Source organism: Cebus imitator, unplaced genomic scaffold (assembly GCF_001604975.1).
Source record: "Cebus imitator isolate Cc_AM_T3 unplaced genomic scaffold, Cebus_imitator-1.0 Scaffold0, whole genome shotgun sequence".
Classification (NCBI taxonomy): Eukaryota; Metazoa; Chordata; class Mammalia; order Primates; family Cebidae; genus Cebus; species Cebus imitator.
Genome location: NW_016107315.1, coordinates 8,727,230 through 8,735,178, shown reverse-complemented (window position 1 = coordinate 8,735,178; position 7,949 = coordinate 8,727,230).

Below are 7,949 nucleotides of genomic sequence, written 5' to 3'. Positions count from 1 at the left end.
GGCTGAGGCGGGTGGATCACCTGAGGTCAGGAGTTTGAGATCAGCCTGGCCAACATGATGAAACCCTGTCTCTACTAAAAATACAAAAAATTAGCTGGGCATGGTGGTGGGCACCTGTAATCCCAGTTACTTGGGAGGCTGAAGCAGGGCAATCACTTGAACTCAGGAGGCGGAGGTTGCACTAAGCCGAGGTGGCACCATTGCACTCCAGCCTGGGCAACAAGAGTGAAACTCCATTTCAAAAAAAAGAAAAAGGAAAACTACAGGCTAACATCTCTTATTAATATTGATGCAAAAATTATCTACAAAATATTAGCAAACCAAATTCAACAACACATCAGAAAAATCATTCATCATGACCAAGTGGGACTTATCCCTGGGTTTCAACATATGCAAATCAATTAATGTGATATATCATATCAAAAGAATGAAGGATCAAAACCATATGATCATTTCAATTGATGCTGAGAAAGCATTTGGTAAAATTCACCATACCAGCCAAGTGCGGTGGCTCACTCCTGTAATCCCAGCACTTTGGGAGGCCAAGGCAGATGGATCACTTGAGGTCAGGAATTTGAGACCAACCTGGCCAACATGGTGAAACTCTGTCTGTACTAAAAATACAAGAAAAGTTAGCCAGGCGTGATGATGCACACCTGTAATCCCAGCTACTCAGGAGACTGAGGCATAAAAATCACTTGAACCCAGGAAGTGGAGGTTACAGTGAGCCAAGATTATGCCACTGCACTCCAGCCTGGGAGACAGAGCAAGACTCCATTTCAAAAAAAGAAAAAAAAATCAACATCCCTTCATTATAGAAACCCTTAAAAAACTGGGTACAGAAGGAATATATCTTGACATAATATAAGCCATATATGATAGACCCACAGCTAGTATCATACTGAATGGGGAAAACGGAAAGCCTTTCCTGTAAGATCTGAAACACAGCAAGGAAGCCCACTTACACTACTGATATTCAACATAGTACTGGAAGTCCTAGCTAGGGCAGTCAGATAAGAGAAATAAATGTCATCCAAACTGGGATGGAAGAACTCAAATTATCCTTCTTTGCAGATGATACGATCTTATATTTGGAAAAAACTAAAGACTCCAGAAAAATAACTACTAGAACTGATAAACAAATTCAGCAAAGTTGCAGTATACAAAAATCAACATGCAGAAATCAGTAGCATTTCTATATGCCAACAGTGAACAATCTGAAAAAGAAATTTTAAAAGTAATCCCATTTATAATAGCTACGCATAAATCCCCAGGAATTAACCAAAGAAGTAAAAAATCTCTATAATGAAAACTGTAAAATACTGATGAAAGAAATTGAAGAGGACACCAAAAAATGGAAAAATATTCCATGTTCATGTATTGGAAGAATCAATATTATTAACATGGCCATCCCCACAGCAACCTACAGATTCAATGCAATCGCTATAAAAATAGCAATGACATTCTTTACAGAAATAGAAAAAACAAACCTAAAATTTATATGGAACCACAAATGACCCAGAACAGCAAAAGCTATTTCAAACAAAAAGAACAAAACTGGAGGAATCACATTACCTGACTTCAAATTATACTGCAGAGCTATAGTAACCAAAATAGCATGATACGGATATGAAAGCAGACACATAGACCACTGGAACAGAATAGAGAACCCAGAAGCAAATCTGCATAACTACAGTGAACTCATAGTCAATAAAGGTGCCAAGAACATGCGCTGATGAAAAGACAGTCTCTTCAATAAATGGTGCTGGAAAACTGGCTATTCTTATGCAGAAGAATGAAACTAGACCCCCTGTCTCTCACTATATACAAAAATCAAATCAAAATAGATAAAAGGCTTAAACATAAGACCGCAAGTTATGAAACTACTTCAAGAAAACATTGGGCAAAATATCCAGGACATTGTTCGGGGCAAAAATTTCTTGAGCAATAACCCACAAGCACAGGCAATCAAAGCCAAACTGGACAAATGAGATAACATCAAGTTTTTTTTTTTTTTTTTTTTTTTAAAAAGCTTCTTCACAGTAAAGGCTACAATTAACAAAGTGAAGAGACAACCCACAGACCCACAGAATGGAGAAAATATTTGCAACCTACCCATCTTATACAGATTAATCACCAGAATATATAAGGAGCTCAAATAATGCTACAGGAAAAAAAAATGTAATAATCGGATTTAAAAATGGGCAAAAGATTTGAATAGACATTTCTCAAAATAAGACATACAAATGGCAAACAAGCCTATGAAAAGACATACAAATGGCAAACAGGCATATGATGATCTTTGATCATCAGAGAAATGCAAATCAAAACTACAATGAGACATCATTTCACCCTAGTTAAAATGGCTTATATCCAAAAGACAGGCAATAAAATGCTGGCAAATTTTCCTCCGCATGGGAACCCTCATACAGTTGGTGGGAATGTAAATTAGTACAATCACTTTGGAGAACAGTTTGAAGGTTCCTCAAAAAACTAAAAATAGAGTTACCATATGATACAGCAATCCCACTGCAGGGTATATACTCAAAAGAAAGGAAATCAGTCAATCAAAGAGATATCTGCACTTCCATGTTTGTTGCAACAGCAGTTCTGGGATGGCTGCAGCAGCTTCTAAGGTTTTTATAACACACAGCAGGAAAGAGAATCTGGGATCTAGTGTTCCTAAAAGAAGTCCTGTGCTTCCCTCTGATTGCTCTGGCATAGGTCATGTGTTTGACTGAACTGTCTCTGCGCTCCTGGGATAGAATGAGTGGAGCCGTTTACACCGTACTTTAGACCTGGGGATGGAGGTCAAGTCCATAGATTAAATGGCCCAGAAATTGGGTCAAGGGGTAGTTTCCTAAAGGAAATTCCAAAAATGGTGATCATGAAAGGGAGGAATAGATTACAGGGAAACAATAGATGATAAGCCCATCTATACCTTAAGCGATTTGGTTATTATAGCTGTGGCAATTTTACTGAAAAGTAATTCATACAGTAGCATGAATCTTGGGGTTTGCCTTAATCTCCATAGTGGGAGACAGGAAGTTGTTCCCAAAAGAGCTAAATCAATGTCTAAAATGTGACAGCTGCCAGGCACGGTGGCTCACACCTGTAATCCCAGCACTTTGGGAGGCCGAAGCAGGTGGATCACCTGAGGCTGGGAGTTCGAGACCAGCCTGACCAACATGGAGAAACCCTGTCTACTAAAAATGTGGAATTAGCTGGGCGTGGTGGCCCATGCCTGTAATCCCAGCTACTCGGGAGGCTGAGGCAGAAGAATCACTCTTTCCCCGCAAGTCCCGAAAGTCCATTGCATCATTCTTATGCCTTTGCATCCTCGTAGCTTAGCTCCCATATATCAGTGAGACTATATGATGTTTGGTTTTCCATTCCTGAGTTACCTCGCTTAGAATAATAGTCTCCAGTCTCATCCAGGTTGCTGCAAATGCTGCTAATTCATTCCTTTTTATGGCTAAGTAGTATTCCTTCATATGCATATCTCACAGTTTCTTCATTCACTCATTGATTGATGGACATCTGGGTTGGTTCCACGATTTTGCAATCGTGAATTGTGCTGTTATAAATGTGTGTGCAAGTATCTTTTTTGTATAATGACTTCTTTTCCTCTGGGTAGATACCCAGTAGTGGTATTGCAGAATCAAATGGTAGTGCTACTGTTAGTTCTTTAAGGAATCTCCACACTGTTTTCCATCGTGCCTGTACTAGCCTACATTCCCACCAGCAGTGTAGAAGTGTTCCCTGATCACTGCATCCACGCCAACATCTGCTGTTTTTTTGGCTTTTTGATTACGGCCATTCTTGCAGGAGCTAGGTGGTATCACCTTGTGGTTTTGATTTGCATTTTCCTGATTATTAGTGATGTTGAGCATTTTTTAATGTTTGTTGGCCATTTGTATATCTTCTTTTGAGAATTGTCTATTCATGTCCTTAGCCCACTTTTTGATGGGATTTTTTTTTCTTACTGATTTGTTTGAGTTCATTTTAGAGTCTAGATATTAGTCCTTTGTCAAATGTATAGATCGTGGAAGATTTTCTTCCACTTTGTGGGTTGTCTGTTTACTCTGCTGACTGTTCCTTTTGCCGTGCAAAAGCTCTTTAGTTTAATTAAGTCCCAAATATTTATCTTTGTCTTTATTGCATTTGCTTTTGGGTTCTTGGTCATGAAATCCTTGCATAAACCAGTGTCTAGAAGGATTTTTCCAATGTTATCTTCTAGAATTTTTATAGTTTCAGGTCTTAAGTCCTTAATCCATCTTGGGCTGATTTTTGTATAAGGTGAGAGATGAGCATCCAGTTTCATTCTCCTGCATGTGGCTAGCCAACTATCCCAGCACCATTTGTTGAAAAGGGTGTTGTTTCCCCACTTTATGTTTTTGTTTGCTTTATCAAAGATCAGTTGGCTGTAAGTATTTGGATTTATTGCTGGGTTCTCTATTCTGTTCCATTGGTCTATGTACCTATTTTTATAGCAGTACCATGCTGTTTTGCTATACTATAAGACCAGTACCATGGTCTTATAGTATAGTTCAAAATCAGGTAGTTCGATGCCTCCAGATTTGTTCTTTTTGCTTAGTCTTGCTTTGGCTATGAAGGCTCTTTTTTTGTTCTATATGAATTTTTTAATTGTTTTTCTAATTCTGTGAAGAATGACTGTGGTATTTTGATGAGAATTGTGTTGAGTTTGTAGATTGCTTTTGGCATTATGGTCATTTTCATGATATTGATTCTACCCCTCCATGAGCATAGGATGTGTTTCCATTTGTTCGTGTCATCTATGATTTCTTTCAGCAGTGTTTTGTAGTTTTCCTTATTGAGGTCTTTCACCTCCTTGGTTAGGTATATTCCTAAGTATTTTATTTTATTTTTTGCAGCTATTGTAAAAGGAGTTGAGCTCTTGATTTGATTCTCCACTTGGTCACCGTTGCTGTATAGAAGAGCTACTGATTTGTGTACATTAATCTTGTATCTGGAAATTTTGCTAAATTCTTTTATCAGTTCTAAGAGCTTGCTGGAGGAGTCTTTAGGGTTTTCTTTTCTTTCTTTTTTCTTTTTTCTTTTTTGAGATGGAGTCTTATTCTGGTATGCAGTGGCATGATCTTAGCTCACTGCAACCTCCACCTCCCAGATTCAAGCGATTCTCCTGCCTCAGCCTCCCACGTAGCTGGGACTACAGAAGCCAGCCACCAAGCCAGGCTAATTTTTGTATTTTTAGTAGAGATGGGGTTTCATTATATTGGCCAGGCTGTTCCCGAATTCCTGACCTCATGATCCGCCTACCTTAGCCTCCCAAAGTGCTGGGATTATAGGCGTGAGCCACTGTGCCCAGCCATCTTTAGAGTTTTCAAGGTAAATGATCACGTTGTCAGCAAACAGTGACAGTTTGACTTCCTCTTTACTGATTTGGTTGCCCTTTATTTCTTTCTCTTGTCTGATTGTTCTAGCTAGGACATCCAGTACTATGTTGAAGAGTAGTGACAGTGGGTATCCTTGTTTTGTTCCAGTTCTCAGAGGGAATGTTTTCAGCTTTTCCCTATTCAGTATTATGTTGTCAGTGGGTTTGTCAGAGATGGCTTTTATTACATTGTGTATAATAGGCATGTCCCTGTATACCAATTTTGCTGAGCGTTTTAATCATAAAGTGATGCTGGATTTTGCTGAATGCTTTTTCTGTATCTATTGAGATGATCATGTGATTTTTGATTTTAATTCTGTTGATGTGGTGTATCACATTTATTGACTTGCATATGTTAAACCATCCCTGCATTCCTGGTATGAAACCCATTTGATAATTGTGGATTCTCTGTTTGATATATTGTTGGATTTTGTTAGCTAATATTTTGTTAAGGATTTTAGCATCTACGTTCATCAAGGATATCACTCTATAGCCCAGCCTGGAGTGCAGCAGGGCAGTCATGGCTCACTGCAGCCTCAAACTCCTGGGCTGAACCAATCCTCCTACCCCACCCACCCCCCAGCCTCCCAAGTAGCTGGGACCACAGGTGTGCAACACCCTGCATGTCTAATTTTTTTAAGTTTTTTGTAGAGACAAGGTCTTGCTACGTTGCCCAGGCTGGTCTCAAACTCCTGCGCTCAACCAATCCTTCCAACTTGGCCTCCCAAAGTGTTGGCGTTACAGGCATCAGCCACTGCACCCAGTCTATTAATGCATTTTCTATTCCTTTGAAATGCACCCAAGAAGGGTACTACATTCGCTTCCACAGTATTGCTGCCAAAATACAAAACCTGAATTAAAGCAGGAGGAACATTCTACAAAATACCTGATCAGTCCTCTTCAGAAATGTCAAGGTCATGAAAGGCAAAAAAGATAGAGAGCCTGTCCCAGCTTGCAGGAGACAAAGGAGACATAATAACTTGGTGCAAGGTGTCCCCTGGACTGGATCCTAGACTAGGTAATAGAAGAAAATGCCCTCGATGTGATAAAGACTATTTTTATCTGTTTCTGAGAAACAAATAACCCCTCAAACATAGCAACTTAAAACTACAATCTCACACAGCTTCTAGGAATGATTTAGCTGGGTGGTTATGCCTCAGAGTCTCCAAGAGGTCTCAGTCAAGCTGTCAACTGGGGCTGCTGTCTTTGAAGACTACATGGGAGTGGAGGGTCCATTACACATGGACCTGGCTGTTGGCAGATGGATTGATTTCCTCAACATATATAGCCCTTTCTATAGGCTCATGATGTGGCTTACCCCCAGGGTAAGTCATTCAAGACATATACAATGAGAATGACCTAGGTAGAAGATGCAATATGTCTTTTAACCTAATCTAGAAAATGACATACTATTACTTCTGGTGTATTCTATTGGTCATACTAACTAACCATGGTACTGTGTGGGAAGAAAGTACACAAGGGTATGAATACCAGCAGGTGAAGCTCACTGGAGGCTATCTTAGAGGTGGGATACTACAAAGAATATTTAAGAAAAACTTAAAACAAGCATCATATTTAAAGGTAGAACATTAGAGGTAGAACCCCATTCAAGTGAGGGACCAATGGAATAAGACAAGGATGCCCACTATCACAGCTATTACAACTCTTACCAAATGTGAAGAAGGCTCTCCTCTTTGAGGACTGTTTATTGTCTATAGTATTGTTTGACCCTGACTTGCTCTTCAAGCTGGGTCCTGGCCATAAGGAAAATCCATAAAGAGCTAGGCTCCTTTAATGAGAGGATGGCAAGTAAAAAATATTTCTGAAGATCCATAAGGTAGAGTGTTAATAACAAACAACACTCTGAAAGGCATAAACTTAAATGGCAATGGGTATCAGTTCCTTTATTTAACAAAGAAATCTTTACACTCTTTCTGGGATACAAAATCCCAAAACGAATACAAACTCAACCCAGAAAACTAATCTCCAACTAATACAGAATCTATAATTCTGTATTAGTTCCTTGTGGCTACTATAATAAATTACCACAAACTTGGTGGCTTAAAAAATATGCATTTATTGTCTTACAAGTCTGGATGTAAGAGAATCCCAAATCAGTTTCACTGGGCAGAAATCAAGGTGTTGGGAAGGGACTCACTCCATGTGGAGGCTCTAGGAGAGAATCTTTTCTTTTTCCTTTTCTTTTATTTCGAAATTGGATTTTCCCTCTTGTTACCCAGGCTGGAGTGCAATGGTGTGATCTCAGCTCTCTGCAACCTTCGCCTCCCTAGTTCAAGCAATTCTCCCACCTCACCCTCCCAAGTAGCAGGGATTGCAGGTGCACGTCACTATACCTGAGTATTTTTCTGTTTTTAGTAGAGACAGGGTTTCACCATGTTGGCCAGGCTGGTTTTAAACTCCTGACCTCAAGTGATCTACCCACCTCGGCCTCCCAAAGTGCTGAGATTACAGGTGTGAGCCACCGCGCCTGGCCTGTTTTCTTTTTTAAAAAATTATGGTAAAATATACATAA